This window comes from Lontra canadensis, unplaced genomic scaffold, assembly GCF_010015895.1.
Source record: "Lontra canadensis isolate GAN:19392208 unplaced genomic scaffold, GSC_riverotter_1.0 scaffold54, whole genome shotgun sequence".
NCBI classification, from domain to species: domain Eukaryota; kingdom Metazoa; phylum Chordata; class Mammalia; order Carnivora; family Mustelidae; genus Lontra; species Lontra canadensis.
The window spans coordinates 317,549-340,943 of NW_022631048.1; the positions used below are offsets into that span (position 1 = coordinate 317,549).

At 40.6% G+C, this 23,395-nt stretch overlaps 1 protein-coding gene across 1 annotated transcript in view; it reads right to left on the bottom strand.

Annotated features, from left to right (window-relative positions):
• AMPH (amphiphysin) overlaps window positions 1-23,395 on the bottom strand; it is a 247,462-nt gene that overhangs the window by 210,500 nt on the left and 13,567 nt on the right. The gene's annotated exons all lie outside the window — the stretch shown is intronic.

Genomic DNA, 23,395 nt, shown 5'->3' on the forward strand with positions numbered 1-23,395 from the left:
ACTAGTTTTTTTCAAAAAACTACTAACCCTGGAGGGCCCCTGGCTGGCTCAGTTGGAAGAGCGTGTGTGCAACTTTTCATCTGCGAAGAGTCAGTCTGAACCCCGTGTTGGGTGTAGAGAGAATTTATAAACTCTAAGAAAAGCTAAGCCTTACTTTAAGGCATCATTTTATTGTATCATGTTATTGACTTGCTCCTTGTTTTCTTTTAATCTTTATAGTCCTTTTTCCTCCTGTCCTTAAATTACACTTTCCTAACTTCTTGGTTAGAGGCTCATTTTATTTAATTTTCTCTTTTCCTGTTTAACACAAAAGCTTTTAAAGCAATTGCTTTTTCTCGGTATAGTTCTGAATGTATCTCATGACTTTCGGCATGTAAGGTACTAAATTACTAATTTCGACATAGTGTCTAAATGTAGTTTTGATTTCCTCAACTTAAGTTACTTAACAAAATTCTTTGTAATTTTTCAAGTGGTTGAATTGTGAATAAAACTTTTGAGTTACTTCCTAACTCTCTGAGTTGTGGCAAGAATGTGGTCTCTATGACTGCTGCTTTTAGCAACATAGTAAAATGTTAGTTTATAGTTTAATAGTTTAGTTTATAGATAGTTTAAAATAGATTATATTATTATTATCTGTCTAAATACTCTTGAAGCACTAAGACATATAGTCTTGATTTATAGGGCACATGAAATCACCCAAGTCCTCCTATTTATACATGAACATATACCTGTATAAGTTGATATGTTCATACATAGAAAATTACATGTAGTCTGTAGCATGCACTTTTACTTAATATTTTATCATTAACATTAAATAGATTTCAAATATTTTAAATGTATCTTTAGATAAATTTTGTACTTTTTTAAATTTTTCAGTTTTCAATTCCAGTTAATTAACATACAGTGTTTTATTGTTTCAGGTGTACGATATTGTGATTCGACATTCTACCCAGTGTTTATCGCAACAACTGCAATCCTTAACCCCTATCACCTGTTTAACCCAGCCCAGTACACATTATTTTAATAGTAACTTAATAATCAGTGGGTCATCATAAATTAACAAAGTTCTGATTTCCCAACATTATTTATTCTAACATTCACTATTACACATTTCCCTATCCAAAGCATTGTTACACTAAATATCCTTATAGCTTTTAATTTTTTTATAATCCTGAAAGTGGGATTACTGAACCAAAAGTTGAAACCATTCAGGACTGTGCTCCCAACCAGCAATTTGGGAGAGAGACCTCTAGACTAAGCCCTTACCAAGAGGTACTAAGCTGTTGTTTTGTTTTGTTTTGTTTTTTTCTTTGAGAGTATAACCAAGTAAGAGATAAAAATCCCAATTTCAATGTATTTCTTTCATTACCAATTACTGATCTTTTCATATCTTTCTAAATTGTTTTTATTGCTTTTAAGAACCATCTAAACCAGTCATTGGTCCATTTCCCTGTTAGACTACATTAAATTTTGCCTTTTAATTTTAAAGCACTTTGATTTTAAAGAATTTATTTGGATTGGATTTTACGAGGATCTGATATAGTATAAAAATAACTCATATAGGTTGCAAATAATATATTTTAAGTTATTTGCTTTTTTTAAATTATTTGAGAGAGAGAGAGAGAGAGTAAGAGAGCGAATGAGAGTATGCAAGCAGGGGGAGTGGAGGGGCGGAGGGCAAGGGCGAGAGAGAATTTCCAGCAGACTCCCCATGGAGCGTGGACCGGGTAGTAGGGCTCATCTCATGATCCATGAGATTTCAACCTAGGCAGAAACCACGAGTCAGACACCTTACCCATTGGGCCACCCAGGTGCCCCACGTTATTTGCTTCTTAATATTGCTTAATACGTTTCAAACAAGTCTACATTTTAAATCTTATGCATCAAAATTATGCAATTGTTTTGCTGCTTTTATGCTTAAAAGTTCATTCTCTTCACAGATTGAGTTATATATTCACCATTAATTTTTATAGGATTGACTTCATTTCTATACTTCATCCAACTGAAAACTATTTTTGTTTATGGTGTAAGATGCAGACTTACATAATTCATGGTTTCCCCAATTAGCAGCTTTTTCTGTGACCAACTATTGATGATTATTCCTTCCGTATATTTTTGGAGTGCTTCCCTCTATCACAGCGATGCTTCTGAGGGGTCTGCTTTTTTCTGGGGTACATTCTTGAACAAATCTGTGCACAATCTGTGTACACATTCTTGAGCAAATACCCTATTGTTTTACTTATTTTACAATACATTAAACTTGAAGAGGATGAGTGCTCTGATAGCATGAAAAAATCCAAAATATCTTTATGTATTTTCACCTGATTATGTTCTGCTAGTTTTTTTGTTTTGTTTTGTTTTGTTTTAGTTGAAATTAGGTTGGAAAATAACACTATCTTTAAAACACTCAGTCTTTTTAAAAGAACATGGTTCATCTTCCTTGTGTTCAGATCTTTTTATACCATCACTAAGCTTATAGCTATGGCTCTCAATATATAATTTACTTTATTTAATTCCCACACATTGTTTTGTAGGGTGTCCAGAGGTCATATTTTGTTGTTGTTAAGCTATATGAAATAGTTTCTTCTTATATATCTTCTAAATATCAATGACATGTAAGAAAATAGTAATATTCTTTGTTTCCTTTGTACTAATATACTAACTTCATTACTTCATGAGTTTTAAATATTTAAATTTTTCTTGTTATCTGTCAATCGTGTCACTTTCATGTTTTAAACCTGCTTCTATTTCATGCCCCTTTGAATTAGCCTAGAATTCCAGATCAACATTAAATAATGTTGTTGATTGGGGAATTCTTTTCATATTCCTGATTTTATTTATTTATTTTTAAAGATTTTATTTTTTATTTGACACAGAGAGAGATCACAAGTAGGCAGAGAGGCAGGCAGAGAGAGAGGGGATGCAGGCTCCCTGCTGAGCAGAGAGCCCAATGTGCGGCTCAATCCCAGGACCCTGAGATCATGACCTGAGACGAAGGCAGAGGCTTTAACCCACTGAGCGACCAGGTGCCCTTTATTCCTGATTTTAAATAGAATGGCTAGGATGTTCGCCCTAAGATGAATATTAATATTTCATATCATGGGAAAGAAGAAGGTTTCAATCAGAAATGGGTGGTGAACTTTATCATACACTTTTACACACTTACTGAAATTATAACCTATTGTCATTTCTTATTGTTCAGTATAAAAATGTAGCCAATTTTTGACCAACTTTTTATATGGTGATTTCCTATTGTTCAATGTAACACGTTAAAAGATAAGTTAAATATTACACCATCCCTGTACTTAAAAGACAAATCCCACTTGGTCAGAGGATAATTCCTCTAATGCTCTTCTAACTTCAGTTTGTCAACATTTTTCTAGGGGGCTTTTGAATCTTCTTTCATTGGCAAGCTTGGGCTACGCATTCTTTGTTCAATCCTGTTGCAAGGCAACTCAAATAAAACATTAAGACACTGTTATAAAATGACAGGTACCATCACAAACAAACATTTCCCATGCCAGCACTGAGCCAAAGGTATAGCATATTCTTCTGCTAGACGGGGAGGTATTCAAACAGTACTGTTCATTATGTCTATTCTTATTAGCACCAAGACTCTGATCTCTCTAAAGGCTCCTTGTCATACACTGGCTCTCCATTCTAGCTCCAAAGCAGCCTTTCCAACTGTCAGTGTGGAGTGCACCTTATTGGCCATGCCCAGACAAGACTGTCCTGCTGGGATGGACATCAAAAGAGAATGTCCAGGCATCCAAACCCGAAGTAGAGTTCACAGGCACCACTGCTGGCCCTTCTGGTTCATGCTTGCCAAAGCTGTCCCCACAACTCACCCTGACGCTAACTGGAAGCGCTTTCCCCCAGAAGCAAGGGGCTGACTTGCATTCCTCTTTAGGTCTCTTTAGATCTACTAAAATCAATACTCCATTAAAAGCAGCCTCCCCTGGAAGACAAGGCTAAACACCTGTATTTCACGACACACTGAAAATTCATTTGTTTTTCTTTGTACAATATAACTTAGTTTCCATTTTGTTAGAGGTTCTTTAAAATCAGGGTTGTTGTTGTTTGTTGTTGTTTTTTTTTGCCACAGCCTAGGGCACTCAAAGATATGTTCAAATAATCAAATTTATAAGATATTTGAGAAGACAAGCTGTGTCTTATTCATCTTCTTATTCTTTGAGGCCCTCACCATGTCGTAAACACAGAACTACTCATTATGTGTTTGCTGGATTGAGAACATGAACGTGGTGGGGCGCCTCAGTGGCTCAGCCATTTAAGCATTCGACTCTTGATCTCAGGATTGTGAATTCAAGCCCCACACTGGGCACCACACTGGGCACGGAGCCTACTTAAAAAATAAAAAAAATCTAAAAATATATAAAAACATTAACATGGTCCCCTCCCTCAGAGGTCAGAGAGTGAAATGAAGACACCAGAAGCTCAGAGTCCCACAGACGTGCCTTAAAACCCCAACTCTCCTGTGTGATTTTGTGCAAGTGAGTATCTGCTCCCACTTGTGTAATAGGGGCTCATCACAGCTACCTCTTCACACTGCTGACAACTCTCAAGAAGATAACAGAGGTAATAGCCAACAAAGAATGCTAGAAAGCTACAGAGGACACTCTGGGTAACTTAGATCCCAAAAGCAAACCTAGAATTACCTCCAATCAGTATAAATCTATCAGCAAATTTTCCACATCTAAAGGAAAAAGGATGTGAAGGAAAGCCCAAGTAAAGACAGTAAACAAAAGCCCTGGGAGCCCAGCGGTCATCTTTAACACTGCCTATGCAGTTCCTACTGGGAAATGTTAAGGACAGCCATCTGTCCAGGCTCCGTACTGGCCAACAGTGGGCTGCACAGCAAAGCCCACTGAGGATGGGACAGCCAGGGTCCTGAGGGTTGTAAATGCCCATCATGATCACCAGGCAGCCCTCCCTTGGAGCCCTTCTTCACATCATCTTCATGGCCCCACTTTCTAGGTGGACCTCTGTATCAGCTGCCTGCTGCTACTCTAACAAATGACCACAGACTCTGGCTTAAAATAACACAAGTCCATTCTTTGTTCTGGAGGTCAGTTGAGAACGGGTTTGTTAGTCTAACATGATGGTGTCATCAGGGCTGTGTTTCTTCTGGGGGCTCTAAGAAAACCTCTGTTCTACTGCCTTTTCCAGCTCCTTACAGCATGCCAGCATGCCTTGGCTCCAGGACCTGCATCATTACAAACTTTGCTTCCTTCATCCAGTTCCTTCTCTGACTCTCCTGTCTCCCTCTTTCCTTTATAAGGACCCCTGTGATGATTTGTGCTTTTCCAAAATAATCTCCCCATCGCAACATCCTTCACTGAGTCACACCTGTGAGGTCCCATTTGCCCGATAAGGTAAGATATTCATAGGGTAGGGAAATTAGGATGTCAATATCATGAGGGTGCATCATTCTCCTTATTACAATCTCCAAGACCTTGGCAAGACACACTGCAATGACACGTAGAGAACACGGTTTCACTTCTCCAGTATTTCTGCCACAGTCATCGAATCACAAGGAGACAAGCATTCTCAAACTGAGGGGCATTCTATAAAACTGTCACAGAGTCTTCAAAACTGTCAAGATCCTGATACCAAGGAGGGCTGAGGGTTGCTTTAGATCAAAGGAGACTAAAAGGATGCAGTGCTATAATGGATACAATTGGGGGGAGCCGAAAATTGGGTCTCAAGCTTGGATATTAGCAGTGTACTAATTTTCTGATTTTTGAATAGCACATTTACAACTGTTCTAGAAACCTGAAGTGGTGTCAAAATAAAAGTTGAAATAAAATAAGGCAGAAGAATATCACATTAAAAGTCATACTAAAGGGACGCTGGGTGCCTCAGTCAGTTAAGTGTCTGACTTTGGCTCAGATCATGATCCCAGAGTCCTGGGATTGAGCCCCACATTGGGCTCCCTGCTCAGGGGGAAGCGTGCTTCTCCCTGTGCAGCTCCCCCTGCTTGTGCTCACTCACTCTCTCTCTCTGACAAATAAATAAGTAAAATCTTTTTAAAAAAAAGTCATACTAATAAACAATTGTTTCTCAAAATTCCAAAGCAAAAGAGAAAGCTATTCTAACCAGTTTTGAAATTCTTTTCTATTTCTTCATCTTTCTTTGGACTCTATGGAAGCAGATTCTTTCTAGTGCCTGAAGCTCTGTGGTAATGTGCTAGACTCAATTACAGCTACGAGAAGACATGCTTGAGTAGTAGCCTAAAACAAGGATAGTGTTTGGTTTCTAAAGCCCCTTGATTAGGGACCATGGAATGATTAAAGCCACCAGGAGAAAAGCCAGGCTTCCAGATCTATCCACCAAGGCCCTGAAATCCAACATGGTAAGGGGCTCCCCAGACCCACTAGGCCAGCTCACTGCGAGTACCCAGCCTCACACAGCTCCAGCTTTTCCTGCTCACACAACCCAGTCATTTATGTGACACCTCCCTGAGGCCCGCAACTATTCCTAACTACCAGTTGAGTTGTATTTAAGCCCTGCTCTCGTCCTGGAAACAAAGACAAGAAAAGAGATACAGGTTTTAATAAAATATCACGAAATATGTGAGTATATGATGCACAACAGGCAATGTCTTTTCTCTTCAGTGGACACAGGATAGACCATAACCGTTTAGGGAATAGGACAGAAAGAAGGAGTTTAATGTGAGAATTATATTCTGCGCTGATTAAGATGTTGAGGGAATTTCCAGAAAGTTTCGAAAGGAGGCAAATAAGGGCAAGTGCACCTGTTTGGAACAGGCCGATGTGGTCATTTATGAAGTTTCAAGTGTTGGTTCTGATTCAGCTTGTGCACTAAAATCTTTCTAAATAAGAGATATTTGCACTGTCGCCAACAAAGAACACACAGAAAAAAAAAAAAAAAACCTATAGTAAACAGATCCAGAAAACAAAGAATAATCACACACTAGGCGGGCAGCCAAATTTTATCCAGCAAAGGCTTGAGAGACAAAAGTGGGGGACAAGTGGGAGGACCACACCCAGAAGTCTAAGGGTCCCTGAGAAACAGGTCATCATAAGACCACTGCTAGACACCATGTCAGGTGGTCTGCCACAAATGCCCCCAACCCCTCAGCCGTCCTCCTAGAGGCTCCAAGCAGAGCTCCGATGACAGTGAATCTAAGACAAATGCAAACTACAAAAGAGAAGAGGAAAGTAATAAACCTTCTAATTCCCCAGAGCTAAAACTCTGCTCCTTCTGCATACACACCATGTCTGTGAATGGGGTTATGTCTGTGGTGGGAAGTACCCGGGGGTTTGGGACGAAGAAAAGAGACACAGGATTGAGGAGGCACTTGTCTGCCTGAGGCCCAGCACAGAGAGAGTGAGAGCACGCAATCTGGGTCCCATGGCCTGGGCTGGAATCCAGACGTAGCCACATTGCACTCATGAGTGGAGCCTCTGGCAGCCTCAGTTTCCTCAACACTGCCCTATAAGGTTCCTGAGGTCTGAACGAGAGTCTCATCCAGAGACCCAACATAAATTATGATGACCAAGGATCCTGACCAAGGATCGTCAACTATCAACTACACTCACTCTTCACCCATCTGGTGGCCTCGTGAGGAATGACTGTCAGCCGAAGCAAATAACAGCCCCATTCAAGGTTTTTCTCTTTCCTCCCTCTTTTCTTCTTGTTCTTCCCATTCTAAGAATAGCATTTTCTTTCACTCTTTTCTAATGCTTCTTTCCTATATGGAGGTACAAGGTCATTAATCAAAATAGATTATCATTTTTATTAACACCTCTATATCCTTCACAAAAATGATAAAGGATTCGCAGGTGATTCATTCTAAGCCTAGCGGCAATTAATGAGGCCATTTACTACATAAATACAAGTTTCCTGCAACAAGATAAAACCATTAGCCTTTCTTCTTTGAAGATGGAGAGCCGTGGGGTGCTGACCAGGGCAGTAGGTATCTCTACAGAACTGAAAAGCCCTGGACGGAGGACAAACTGATACATGGTAGGAAGCTCCCGAGCTCCATCAAGCAAAGAAGGGAAGAAAAGGAAGCAAGAGAGGAAAGGTGAGGAGACCATGGGGGAGCAAAGACTTTATTTCAGGTGTCGGGAGCTAAAGCAAGAGGAAGAGAAGAGCATGTCCAGGGGGCCACACCACCCTGATAAATGGGCAGGTGGAATACGGATGAGGTGAAAAGCTTCTCCAGAATGTTCCACAGTGTAACGCTCAATATATACCACCTCTGGCACCTCTGGAGAGACTTTAGCGAAGACTTCTAGTACCTTCTAAGGCATCTTTAGAGGTCACACTGGGTTCTCCAGGGAAACATAAAGGAAGAAGGTGCTTAGTGTTTTTCTGTTTTAGATATTTGACCCAGTATTACTTTAGGACTTACAGTGCTTTGTGGAGTGTTTGAAGCCTAAACTCACTAGAAGAGGAACGTCGTCCCCTTGGACTTCTCACAGTTGGAATACACACTATCACATGCAACCCCCACAGCTGGGTAAGGTAGAAATCACTACTGTTACAAACGAAGGAAGAAACAGAGGCTCAGAGAGATACCCTAACTCAAGAGCCAGGACTCAAACACAGGTTAGTCTAACTCTACCCCCAATACTTTTGGGTTTGGTTTTGTTGCTCTTTTTTTTTTAAATTGTGAAATTCACATAACATAAAATTCACCACTTTAACCATGTTGAGATGAACAGTTTGTTGGCATTTAGTATACTCACACTGTGTGCAGCCATCATCACCATACCTGGTTTCAGAACATTTTCAGCACCCCAAAAGGAAATCCTGTCCCCTATGAGGAAGAAGACCCCATTCCCTCCTATCCTAGCCCCCGGCAGCCACTAATCTGCTTTGTCTATATGCATTTGCTTATATTGGATATTTCATATGAATGGAATCATCTCTTTTGTCTGGCTTCTTTTACTCTGCATAATGTTTTCTAAGTTCATTCAAGCTGTAGCCATGTCAGAACAATAACCCTTTTGAGACAATAATGTTCCATTGGATAGACATACCACATTTGGTTCTTCCATTCATTATGGGATGGATATTTGGACTGTTTCCACCTTTAGCTAATACGGATAATGCTGCTATGAATATTCATGTCCAACACGTTTTTGCTCGGACAACTGTTTTCGATTCATTTGGGAAACCCCATACTTTTAATCACTGCAGTGTTCTGACTCTTCAAAATGAGATGGATCTTCACGACAACTGCTCTGCTACAAGGTGTCCGAAGAGGCTCAGCAAGTATTTGCTCAAGGGACAGTGACAGAAATGACACACTCAGAGAAATGTCCAACTGGACCCTTCTCAATTTCACTACTAATTTCTGAAGTCCCAAATAACTACAGAAGCTACCCCAAACCAGTATCCCCAATACCAAGGAATCTAACCAGCATGTAAAGTCACCTCATTTTTTAAATTACAAACTCTCCTGTAACTAAATGTCCAAAACAGCCCATCCAAAATGCTGAAATACTGAAATGTGCTTTGGGTTATATATAAATAATGCACCTCCAATCTTTGAGTGTTTGTCGCAACGTTTCAAGCTAACATTGAAGAGCCTATGGTCAAAAGCAAGAGCTTGAGAAGGCCCTTCCAGAAGCCATCAGAGCCTCCTGTGAAGCAGAAGCTTTAGACAGGTGAGGAAGGGAGGTGACAGAACCTGGCAGGATCTGTTTCTATCACTGGAGAATGGTCTAATGTCTGCTAAGTCATCTATTCCCGTGACTACATGATGAAATGAAACTGTAGGTGGTCTTGATGCCATAAGGAGGAACACCAGCAACTCTGCACCATTTTCCTGGTAGTGGATTTGATTTTAATTGCCTACACCACTAAAGGTACTGAAAATAGAAAATAATATCCAGGCCTTTGGGGGACTAAATTCCTCATGTTACAAACAGTAAGTCTATTAAAAACTCCATTTATAAAGCATGATGAAAATTACTAAAAGGATGGGAATTTCTTTGATTTTTCCTCTTTGGTGAAAAGGCTCATGAAAATCAGCCATTTTCGGTGGCCGTCATAAAATCCCTGTGCTCAGAGTTTCTATAGGTATCTACTTGTATAAGATGCGAGCTTTGCAGGTGTGCAGAGCTGCGGGCGTGTGAGTGTGATTCGTGGGCCGGCTTTCCTAGATGCGGCCCCATGGCCACTGACCGCTGTTCTGATTATCTTCACGTCATTTCTCTGCATCCCAGGGTCCTCACCTGTAAAAATAAGGCTAAAGATTTCTATCTCCCAGTACTGCTGTGAATATTAAGTTAGATAAATTGCCTCTCTTGCTCCCCTCCTCCCACCTTCCCTTCCCTGAGTAGCTCCCCACCCTTGTAATGGATCACTGGGATCCCTGTTGGAGACTTTCATGTCTGGAGCAACAGCTATGATCCTGATCAGTGCACCAAAAAGCCTCAAGACTTAAAGGAAGAAAGGCTGATCATTTTATCTCTGTCACAGATCTCCCCAATCCCCCAATATGTGATGCCACTAACTGTCCCTACTGACACCAAGTATCAATACCACCATCAAACCAGAGAAACAGAGCTGAGGTCTCATAGAGAAATAAATCAGAGTGGAAGCGTCTGGTCGTTAGAGGCTGTCACCCGTATATTAAAGCCTTCTGCTAGCCTCTCTCTTATGCGGGATAAAAGCACCTCAGCAGCTGATTATTTTAAGCCACATGCCCAGCCTGCATTGGGAATTGAAATCATTCAAGGGCCATTTTCCCCTGGGCAAGCCTACATTAGGCACGCTCCTACAGAAGAACAAGTGACAAAGATACAGGTTTTCTGAGCAACACAATGGGCAGCTTAGATGAGCCCTTCTCTTTCTGTTACCGTATTAACTGTGTTCTACGTAGTCAACAATAAGTCATCATGAATCAAAGAGTATTATTTTCAGCAAAAGTAAAGTTTTAGTAAAAGATTCATGGGCTCTTGGCACCAACCCCAGTCCCTTGGAAGATAAGATGAGTGGGCTAAGAGAGAGGCAGGCTGCCAAAACCAGTCTCTGCTCTCAGGCTGGACCCTTCAATAGAGTTCTTTTCAGGGCTGGTTAGCAGTATTAGTGCAAACAATAACATGCAGGCAGCACCCACAAGGGTAAGGGGACAGCCATCTTTGGAAGAACAAAGGTTCTCCTCTTCAATAGAGGTTTTCTTTTACTTATGCTTGACTTGGTGCCAATAAATCCCCTCACAGCCAGCTTGAGAGACATCTGCTAGACTTTTTCCTGATGCTTAATGAGGCCCTGAAATCCTCCTGCCTACCTCCGCTGCAGTGGCCACTGGCTCACAACACTTCTAGACATTTCACCAGAAGCATCAGGCATACTAGCGCCTGGGGCCATCCCTAGGATTCCACGAGGGCAATCGGTGAGGAATCTGGCTCAAACACGGCAGTCCTTTTTACAACCACAAACACTGCATTCTTCAAGTGAATTGAACCAAGAATATGGTATTAAGCAAAAAAAACTGGAGTTAAAGCTGTGGTCTCTATAATCTCAATTTAAAAGCTTTCTCTCTCCTTTTAAACAAAATTGGGGTCAGGTGTTATAGGTGCATTTACAAGAGTGGTTATTCCTAGTTAATGGCTTGTAGGTTAATTAATGAATATTCAGCAATTAACATGTAATACATCCATGATTATAGAGTCGCCCTTTCTTAATAAGGAAACTTAGTTACATATCAGATTGAAAACACTCAAAAGATAATCATTAATTCACCCATTCCAGAACCACTTTCTAAAAATTTGATCTGTTAAAAACCAGAGTGAAAGGGAGCTAGCATAAAATACAAAATGTAAAAGAAAATATAAAAGAAATCTCGTGACTTACAGAAACTTAAAATCCATAGAAGGGCTCGTGCAAGTCAACGGACAAGTTAGCTGAGATTCTATTCTATGAGGAACGTAAAATGCTCGACTTAAATGATTTTAAAAATAGTACCACCATGTATAGAGAATTTACTCTATCCCAGGCACTGTGCTAAATGTTTTACTTGCCTTATCTACTAATCCGTTCAATAGTCCTTTAAGTGCTTTTACAAATTTTACAAATGATGGAAGTGAAATTTACGGAGGTTAAATGACCTCTCTCTAGCCAAACAAGTAGTTAAAAGAGTCACATTTTATTTTTATTTAAGATTTCTTTGGTGATTTCTTTGGTGATTTCTTTCTCTGAGAGAGGTGAGTTTGGGGGGAGGAGCAGAAGAGCAAGGGAGAAACAAACTCCCCACTGAGCAGGGAGCCCCATGTGGGGCTCAATCTCAGGACCCCAAGATCATGACCTGAGCAGAAATCAAGAGTCAGATGCTTAACCAACTGAGCCACTTAGGCACCCTGGGGACAGCCACATTTTAACACAGTAGTGTCCGTCTTTACCAGCTTTATAAATTTTTTAAAAAGTAATGTAAAACATTCAATAATATAGCAAACAAAAATATTTATTTTCATCTTATGAACTCATATAGAAAAGAGCCAAGGTGTATAACTAGAGTAGCCAAATGAGAGAAGAGAAAGAAGAAAAACAGAAGCCAGGTGAGCAGAACCCAGACACATCAGATTCAGTGATCCAGCAATCCCACGTCCAGGTATGTATCCAAAAGAACTGAAATCAGGATCTTCAAGAGATATCTACCCTCCCTCATTCCCTGCAGCACTAACTCACAATAGCCAAGAGGTAGAAGCAACCTCAGTGTCCATCGATAGATGAATGGATAAAGAAAACGTGGTCTATATGGATGGATGAATGGATGGATACATACAGTGGTATATTGGGCAGCCTTAGGAAAGAAGGGAATTCAGGGTGTCTGGGTGGCACAGTCGGTTAAGCTCAGGTTTCAGCTCAGGTGGTGCGTGATCTCAGGGTCATGAGACTGAGCCCCGTATAGGGCTCCCGCACTCAGTGAAGAGTCTGCTTGATTCTCTCTCCCTCTCCCTCTGCCCTTCTCCTGCTTGCTCTCTCTCTCCCTGGCTATCTAAAATACTAAATAAATAAACAAACAAACAAACAAAATTCTGACATACACTACAACATGGATGGACCCTGAGGACGTTACACAGAGTGAAACAACCCAATCACAAAAGGAAAACTACTTCATGATTCTACTCCTGAGAGGTATCTAAAATAGATCCATAGAATCAAAGAGTAGAATGGTGGTTGCCAAGGGCTGAGGAGAGTGAGGGAATAAGGAGTTGCCAATCAAGGGGCATGAATTTTCCGCTAAGCACAACAAACAGGCTCTAGAAAGCCACTGTACAACTCTGTACCTATGTTAACAGTACTTCCTTATGTACTCAAATATGTTAAGAGGGCAGATCTCATATTGTGTTCTTCTCACAACGAAAAAGTTTTTTGAAAGGAGGTAAATGTCTCTTATCTAGGCCCCGGGATCATTTTTGTTCTACAAAGTGATGGTTGGTTGATGAATTCTTGTGTACCGCTCTGATTTCTAACCCTTCAGACTATACTATAGAAGGCACGGCCAATGTAGGAAATATTCTTTCAACTTCTATAGCCTGCCTATGCACTAACTCCACAACTGTCATTTGCAGAAAGTAGCCCAAGACAAAAGCAACTCCGCAGGTAAATTCTAGCCACTGGCCACAGGTAGCCTCCCCTAAGTGTGTCAACTTAGATGAGGTCGTCTGGTCTACAGGTGTACAAGATGTATTATACACTGTACTGGGACAGAGAATTTAATTAATTCCTTGCTTCATAAATGTCAGCAATAAGAATTAAGTATTAAACCCTTGATTCTACTGGGGAAGCAGTCAAGTTACAGGAAAAGAGATGAGCCTGGGTACTACAAATGTAACAGATCCCAAACAGGGTCCAGCAGTTGGCCAGCAAACGACCCAGGTCTGAGGACACAGATCTGATCGCTCACTTTCTGGCTCTAAAATGCAAAAGTCTAGATACTAGTAAGACTGGTTTGGTTTTCCACCATTACCACCATGGAAATTCCACTAGCATTTCAAGAAGTGTTCAGAGCTTGAAGAGAAGACGAGGTGGATTTCTTCTTAACCTTACCCACAGGATCAAGTTTCTTCCTTATAATCTGAACAGTTTTCTCAAAGGGTCTCATGGCATCAATATATAAGAGATTTTAAGAGAAAAGAGAGAAAATGCATTTCTCTCTTGGTCTTACCTAAAGGTGGTTCCCTGCATGAACAGGAATCAGGGTTTTCAAAAGATTCCATGGGTCTGTTTCCCTATAGGTAAGGATGAGGGCCACACACCGCCTGTGAGGTACCCAAAGGAAGACAAATGTCAAGTGGTCTATCCTCGCCCATGGTTCTGGGGCACCTATTTATCACACCTGCATGTGACCAAAGGAAATATGTGTTATGTACCAGGTTCTCTCTGTTGAAGCAGGGCACTTCCCCAGTTGGCCCAAATAGATGTGTGGAGTATACATTTAGATACTCTTTTTTGCCATCTATTCTAAAGGAAGATTAAAAACACGTAAATATAGCACTAATTTGCTACCTCGAGAAAGACACTAAAATCTTAAGAAGTTAAAAATAGCTACCACTTATATTCTGTGGAAATGCCGCATACTGTGCCAATATTTAAAATATTAAGTCATGGGGCGCCTGGGTGGCTCAGTGGGTTAAAGCCTCTGCCTTTGGCTCAGGTCATGATCTCAGGGTCTCGGGATCAAGCCCCACATCAGGCGTTCTGCTCGCAGGAGCCTGCTTCCCCCTCTCTCTCTCCCTGCCTGCCTCTCTGCCCACTTCTGGTCTCTTATCTGTCAAATAAATAAAACCTTTAAAAAATAATAATAAAAATAAAATAATAATAAAATATTAAGTCAGATTCTAACAGCAGTCTAAAAAATCTGCATCATTATTTGCATTTTACAGAAGTAGAAACAGAGATTCAGAGATATGCCCCAAGACCACACAGCTGGGAACTGAGAAGGTGGGGATTCGAACCCACACCTGAGTAATTCCAAAAGCTCTTCCTACCATCCTGAACTACTTCCAGATCTTAGCAAATCTTTCTGCAGTTCTAGCAACATAGCTTCTCTTTTACCAATGACACCTGTTCCAAGGTATCATGGCTACCTCCAAACAGACCCTTGATGGCATCTTCAATGACTACCACTGGCACTGGAACCCAATACAGATGAACTTTAAGCATCACAATTCATACAAAAACACCACCCAGAGGTCTAACCTCAAAGCCATCCATTGATATACTTGGCCACTGAGGTGGCTGCCTTCCAACTTATTAGAATAAAAATACTTTGTGATGACTCCAGGGAGGTCTTAATGAAAGAGATCAATCTTCTCAACAGATAGAATCTGGATAATTTCTAAGTAATCAAGCACCTGTTCGTTACCCCTTGTTCTGAGTATTTCCCCACCTTGTCTGAGTCATCCTTGCACCCTCCATAAAACAATCTCCCCTTTCACAATATCCTCCTCAGACAATAGGCATGAAACTCAATGGGGAAAAAAAAATTAAATGAATGTGTATTCTTAAGTAGAACTGCAGGAAATGGATGATACTTGACACTTTCTGATTCACCAAAAAAAAAAAAAAAAAAAGGCAATTTCAAAGGGTTCAAATGAAACCTTAAGACAGAGGTTTAGCTGCAGAAATAAAAGCCAAAAAGCACAGTCACTTCTGTAGAGACAGATTTTCCCTTGCTCTGTCATGCACCTGACCTACGAGTAGGTAACCCAGGCTGTTGTGGCGGTCCCTCAGGGGGGCAGACCCTGGCTCCTCTGCTCTCGTTTTCCTGCCACGTTCAGCCTCTGAGATGGTGGGGTGATCACGGAGTAGTCTCAGGTCTCAGCTCCTCCTCCCACCATTCCACCCTCAACTCGGACAACAGGGGAGGCAAGGGGGTGGGGAACACAAATCAAGATCTAGAAGTTGTACATCTTGACTTCTGCCCATCTCCCACTGGGCAGAGGAGATTCACAGGGCCACAGCTAGCTGCAAATGAGGGGGGAAAACACTTTTTTTTTTAAAGATTTTTACTCATTTATTTGACAGAGAGAGAGAGAGAAAGCACACAAGCAGGGGGAGCTGCAGGCAGAAGCAGAGGGAGAAGCAAGCTCCCCGCTGAGCAGGGAGCCAGATGTGGGGCTCGATTCCAGGACCCAGGGATCACGACCTGAGCCAAAGGCAAACATATAACTGACTGAGCCACCCAGGCGCCCCACAGGAAAAGCTATCTCTACCTGGATAGCCCTACGGGCAACAAAAATTAGGGCTCTATTACCAAAGGAGAGGGCAAGAAGTTGATGAAGTTCTAGAACCTAGGTGAGGTTCGGTGGGCTGAGGTCCGGAGCCGATGACCAAGAAAGAATTCTTGAGACATCTTTGGTGCAAAATGGTGGTTTATTAAAGCACGGGGACAGGACCCGTGGGCAGGAAGAGCTGCTGCCCCCGGTTGTGAGGGATGGCAGGTTATGTACCCTGTGGTTGGGGGAAGGTGAGGGGAAGGGAGGTTTCAACAGAGTTTTCATATGCTAAAGAGAGCCTACAAGGTGCCGGGATACCAGAGGCCTTGCGGCTTGATCAATGTTGTCTTTTGGTAAGCCATTCACATTTCTGCTATCAAGCATCTTTGTTAGTGAGATTTGGGTTTAGAAGAAATTTAACTTTTCATTTAGGGGTTGAGGAACTGAGTTATTTGCCTCTGGAAATGTAAACCAAGGGATACTCTGTCTTGCAGGATGTGATGGCAGTCGGGGTGCCTGAGGAATGTCACACACATTACCGAGGGGAGCGGGTGGAGAGGGGGTGCAAGGTGCCGGCTTTAGCTTTGTCTTCAGCCAGCCTCCTGCTCCCACATCAAAGTGATACTAGGTATTACCTGCCTTCTCTGCCGCACACAGAAAGAATGGGAGCTGGGGGTCCACAGTGCTACAGAGTTGCTAGGATGGATCAGATAAACCCTACCGAGTTCGGGGGCACCTGGGTGGCATCTGCCTTCAGCTCAGGTCATGATCTCAGGGTCTTGAGATTGAGCCCCATGTCAGGCTCCCTGCTCATTGGGGAGCCTGTTTCTCCCTCTGCCTCTGTCCCTCCCCCCATCTTGTTTTTTTCTCTCTCACTCTCTTGCTCTCTCTCTCTCGCTCGCTCTCAAATAAATAAATAAATAAATAAATAAAATAAATGTTAAAAAAGACTTACTGAGGTTCTGGAAAAGCATCTGGGAAGATATAAACAGAGATTTTCAAGCAAACTGGAATTAAGAGGAATTCACATTCCCAGCATACACAAGTTTCTAAGAAGCAGATACCGACACATCCACAAGCTCATGGACAGCTCAGGAAAATCTGCCCTTGGTCAGTCTGCAGGAGCACAGGCATCCTTGCTCTGTTCTCTCCACCCCATCTGTGAGGCCAGGCTTGGTGACATTTCTTTCTCCTACTCCCAATGCTCAACTCTAAGGTGACCTGCAAAGATTCTGAAGGGCATCCATCTTGTAAGAAATGAAATGAATTCAGATATTCAAAAATTCTTTATCATTTTTCTAAACCTGTCTTTCAAGGAAAAACAATCCCAAGTTACCAGGGCCTCCTTCAAGTTTCCACAAGATTCTGAACATCGCATTCTGAGTAGTCTGAGCTACTCAGATAAAACTACCATCTAACCAAACCCAGTTGACTGTCTAAAAATATATAGTACATAAAAAATATATATACTACATAAAATCCAGAAGTTAAAAAGAAGGTAACTGAGAGGGCCCTGGGTGGCTCAGTCGGTTAAGCTGGTAAGTCTCTGCTTTCGGCTCAGGTCAGGATCCCAGGGCCCTTGGATGGAGCCTCACAAGGTCAGGCTCCCTGCTCAGTGGGGAGCATGCTTCTCCCTCTTCCTCTGCCCTCTATGTCCCCACCCCCGCTCATGCTCATTCTCTCTCTCTCTCTCTCTCTCTCTCTCAAATAAAGAAACAAAATCTTAAAAAAAAAAAAAAAAAGAAGGTAACTAAGAGGTCCCAGGGGTTAAATATGGTGATGCATAAAGCAATGAATGACTCATATGGGAATGAAACCCCTTCGGGTACCAGACCACAACAAACTTCTCCCCCACCCTTGGCCACTACATGAGATCTGACATTTTCTCAACTCCACACTGCAGAAAAACTTGCCCGAACTGAAGAAAAGAATACTGCTCTGCAAAGTGTTTGGTCATTTCAGAAAATGTGAGCCCTCTGGAACCAAACATCCAAGATCAAGTCCCAAAACCATACTGAACTGGCTAAGTAATCTCAAGCAAACCACCTCACCTTTTCCCTTCTGGGTGCCAGGCTCTGCACAGGCTCACTCTGATGCTTAAATTAATAGATGCAAATTAGTCATAATCCTTCCTAACAGAAAGGCACCCAATTCTTTTTTTTTTCTGCTTGTTTAATGCCTTTGACTGTAATAAGTAGCATATATAACATAAAATTTACCATTTTAACCATTTCTTAAGTGTACAAGTCGGTGACATCAATTGCATTTACAGTGTTGTGCAACCATCACCAGGATCCATTTCCAGGACTTCTCACTGTCTCAAAAAGAAACCCTACACCCATTAAACAGTAAGTCCCTGCTCCCCTCTCTTCTCAGACCCTGGATGCCTCTACTGTAATTTCCCTCTATCAACAAAAAAGCCCCCAATTCTTAATGCAAACCAGTTGAGCACAAGAATAGGATGCCTTGACTGCAAGTTTTCCATAATCCATTTCTTTGTTTAGTAGATCAAATGCTAAAGAGGCAAACAAAGCCTGGCTCTAAGAGTCCCTGCCCCCACAGTGGAATAAAATGCCTCCTTCACCATGACAGCCCGGCAAGCTCTTCAGCAGGAAGATAGATGAGAAGGAAGAGAAACCCCTTCCCCTCCACAGAGAGGAGAATAAGGAATGGGGAAAAAAGTGCATCCCAATTCCCCTCCCCACTCCCCACCCCCTCCCCCGGCTCCTCGCTCTGGAGTGAGGATAATGTGAAGGGCAAGGAAGAGCTGTGGTCCTCACATCCCGAATACTTTATAAAAATCACTTCTCAGCCTGCCCTTCTCACCAACCACGGACACAGCAACATCACCTGCAGTGACACTATTCAACCAGGTGAAAGAGACCCTGAAGTTTAAATTCCCCAAGATGCCCTTGACACTCATGTGGTGAACACACAGTTCCTTGGAAGTGCGGCCAGAAAACTCGCCAGATTGGAAGAGAGGCCAGTTACTGTAGCAGTGACCACGTGGCTGGGGATCGGAGCCCAAAGCCGGTGCAGCCAGATGGCAGAGGAACATACACCGCCAAGAAAAACCAAGATGAGGCTGAGTCAGCTGGAGTACACCACTGGGCCTTGCTTGAGCCCAGAGATGCAGATCATAAGTTACTGAACCACGTACACCTGCAGAGAAAGCCACTGTGGCCAAAAGACACTGCTCCTGGAGGACAGGAGGCAGAGCAGAGCACACCACAGAACCCCTGCACGCTATCCACACCACAGTCTCTGGCCCCACACCCTAACTACACAGACACCATCTGTACAGATGTACACATCTGTACATTTCTTCTGTATATGTGAATTGTACTGTGAGTCATAAACTGGTGACTACTCCACCATCATGTGACTTAACTATTGACAGGTTCTTGACAAAGAAATGTTCCTATGACTATGTGTCAAATCTTATAGATAAAAACCATTTTTGCATTAAGCAGTACGAGTCCTATGCAGATACAGCAGTGAACAAACACAACTCCGTCTGCAACACCAAACTTATCATTTGAAGATACAGGTGTTTTCAATTTCTCACAACCACTGCTGGGGGTGCAAATTTGGTATACTACTTTGGAAAACTACTTGGTAGTATCTCCTTTAAGATATACTTTAGCTTTAGCTAAAGGACACCTACCCTGAAGAACTGGTAATTCTACTCCTAGGTATTAACTCAAGAGAAATTAGTGCTTTTGACTACTAAAGTCACATACAAGAATGTGCACAGCAGCATTATTCATAAGAGACAGATCCTAGAAACAAACCAAACGGCTGTCAACTAAAGGATGTCTACATTGGTGGATATTGTACAGTATAATGCTGTTCATGAATAAAACGGAATGAACTCCTACACATAGCAACATGGATGAATCTTACATGTATTACAATGAGTGAAAAAGTAAGACTCAGAAGAGTATACACAGTATGATTCCATTTATACAAATATAAAGACCAGGGGCGCCTGGATGGCTCGGTTGGTTAAGCATCTGCCTTCAGCTCAAGTCGTGATCTCTAGGTTTTGGGATTAAGCCCATTTACACTTTCCTTCTACCCCTCCCCCACCCCTGCTCATGCTCTCTCTAATAAATAAATGAAAACTTAACAAAAAATATAAATATAAATATACATATACATATATATATATATATATATATATATATATATGAAGACCAGGTGAAACTTAAAGTCAGGATAGCAGTTCCCTATCAAGAGAAAGTGAAAAGAGAGGAAGTATTAACTTGGACGGGGCATGAAGGAGCCTACTGAGTTCTAGAATGCTCTTCACTTCATTCGTGTGGCAGTAACACACATTTTGTCATTTACATTTATCTATGTAAAATTTTACCAAGCTGTACATCTAGGATCTTTGCAATTGAATACATGCAAGCCATGCCTTATTCTAAAAGTTTCCTAAAAAAACCACACATGCACACAGACACACACATACTTACTAACAAATAGTCTTTCTACTTAAACTTGAGGAAACAGAATCTTTAGTGACAACAGTAGAGTCAAGAGAGTTACTATGCTACCCCAAAGAAGTTGCTCTATACACATGCTGAAAACGTCTCCTCTAATGTCCTCTGGGGATCAATGCAGACTTCTTCCTGGTCACCTCCAATAAAGGTTTCCTCTTCATTTACCTAAGACCACCTCTATATGTAGACCTCTAGCAGCTGGATGATGGACAACTGGAAAAAGGAAGGCTACAGTGACTTAAGAAATTTTATTATCCGTTAAGTACTAGAGCAAAACAATTATTTTAAACGTGTGTAATAAGGAACCTGGAGCTGTGATGGGCATGAGCCACACTTTCATGTTGAAACAATCACAGTAACTAGGCTAACTTTTTTTCTTTTGAGCATACCAATATTATTATTATTATTATTATTATTATTAAAATATAGTTGAGCTAACTCCTACTTTTTCAGTAAATACATTAAATGTAAATGAATTAAACACCACAAAGGCAGAGATCGGCAGAATGGATAAAAAATAACAAACTATATACTGTCTGCAAGAGACACAATTTAGATTCAAAGAAATAAATAAGTTGAAAGTACAAAAATGAAAAGATACCATGCAAACAGTAACCAAAAGAGAACTGGAGTGTCTATAATATCAAATAGCCTTTAAGGAAAGTATTATTATTAAATACAAAGAAGAACAATTTATAGAGACAAAAAGGTCAATTAATGAAGAAGATATAACAAATAGAAAAATTTATGCACCTAATGAAAGTTCACAAAAATAAATGAAGCAAAACTGATAGACTTGAAGAGAACAAAGTACTCAAAAATAATAGTTGAAGACTCCAATACTTTATTTTCAATACTGGATAGAACAACTAGACAGAAAATCAGTAAGAAAATGAAAGATTTGAACACCACCATCAACTGACAAGTTCTAACACATATCTATAGAATACTTCATTCAACAAGAATAGACTACAATTCTTCTCAAGTGGACATGAAACATCCTCCAGGATAGACGGTAAGTTAGACGATAAAACAAGCCTCAATAAATTTATTTTTTCTAGTTTTATTGAGATACAATGAGGGTATGTAACATTGCATAAGCTTAAGGTGTACAACCTAATAATCTGGTAGATGTATATAGTGCAAAATGATTACCACAAGTTAACATCCATCATCTCATAGTAACAAATTTTTTTTCTTGTGAGGAGATTTTTAAGATCTACCTTCTTAGCAACATTCAAATATACAATACAATATTATAACTATCATCACCAAATAGTACATTACATCTCATAACTTCGTTACCTTATAACTGGAAGTTTGTACCTTTTGACTATCTTCACCCAAATCCCACCCTCGGTAAATTTAAAAGAATTGAAATCACATACAGTGTATTATCCAACTACAACTGAATGAAATTAGTAACTAATAACAGGGGAAATTTAGAAAATTAAAAAACATGTGGAAATAAAACAACACATTCCTAAATAACCCATATATCAAAGAAAATCATATGGGGAAATTGAATATACTTTGAGATAAATGAAAATGAAAACAATCTACCAACACTTATGGGATGCAGCTAAATTTCTTAATGAGAAATTTAGAACTATAAGCACCTATATTAAAAAGATGTCAAATCAATGACCATGTTAAACTAAACACAAACTAAACCCAAAGCAAAAAAAAAAAAAAAAAAAAAAAGGAAAAAAGTGAAGGGAAAAAATAAAGATTAGAATGGAAATAAATGAACTAGAGAATAAAAAAGAATAGAGAAAAATCAATGAAACCAAACGTTGGTTCTTTAGAGAGATTAACAAAATTGACAAGGCTTTCGCTAGGCTGCCCAAGAAATAAAGGGAGAAGGCTGAAATTACTAAAACCAGGAATGAAACAGGTAACATTTCGACCAACCTTACAAACAAAAAAAGGAATACTACCACATAAAAGAACACTATGAAAAACTGTACGCCAATAAACTAGATAAACTAGATGAAATGGAAAACTCCTAGAAAGACACAAACTACCAAAACGGACTCAAAAAGAACTAGAAAATCTGCACAGATGTAAAGCAAATAAAGAGATTTTATTAGCAATCAAAAAACTTACCACAATTTAAAAATAATGAAGCTTAGATTGCTTCACTGGTGAATTCTACAAATATTAAAGAATTAATACCAATCCTGCACAAACTCTTCCAAAAAATAGGAGAGGGGCCACTTCCCAATTCTTTCTTCCAAGCCATTATTACTCAGATACAAAAACCAGACAAAGACATCATTAGAAACTTATTACTCAGATACAGAAATCAGACAAAGACATCATTTGGAAAGCTCTAAAATAATATCCATTAAGAATACAGACATGTGGGCACCTGGGTGGCTCCGTGGGTTAAGCCTCTGCCTTCAGCTCAGGTCATGATCCCAGGGTCCTGGGATCGAGCTCCGCATCTGGCTCTCTGCTCAGCAGGGAGTATGCTTCCCCCTCTCTCTCTGCCTGCCTCTCTGCCTACTTGTGATCTTTCTCTGTCAAATAAATAAATAAAATTTAAAAAAAAAAAAAGAATACAGACATGTAAATCCTTAACAGAATATTTTTTAAATATTAAATTTGGAATCAAACGGTCTAGTCCCTAGCAAACAGGACTTCTTCCACAGGAGACTG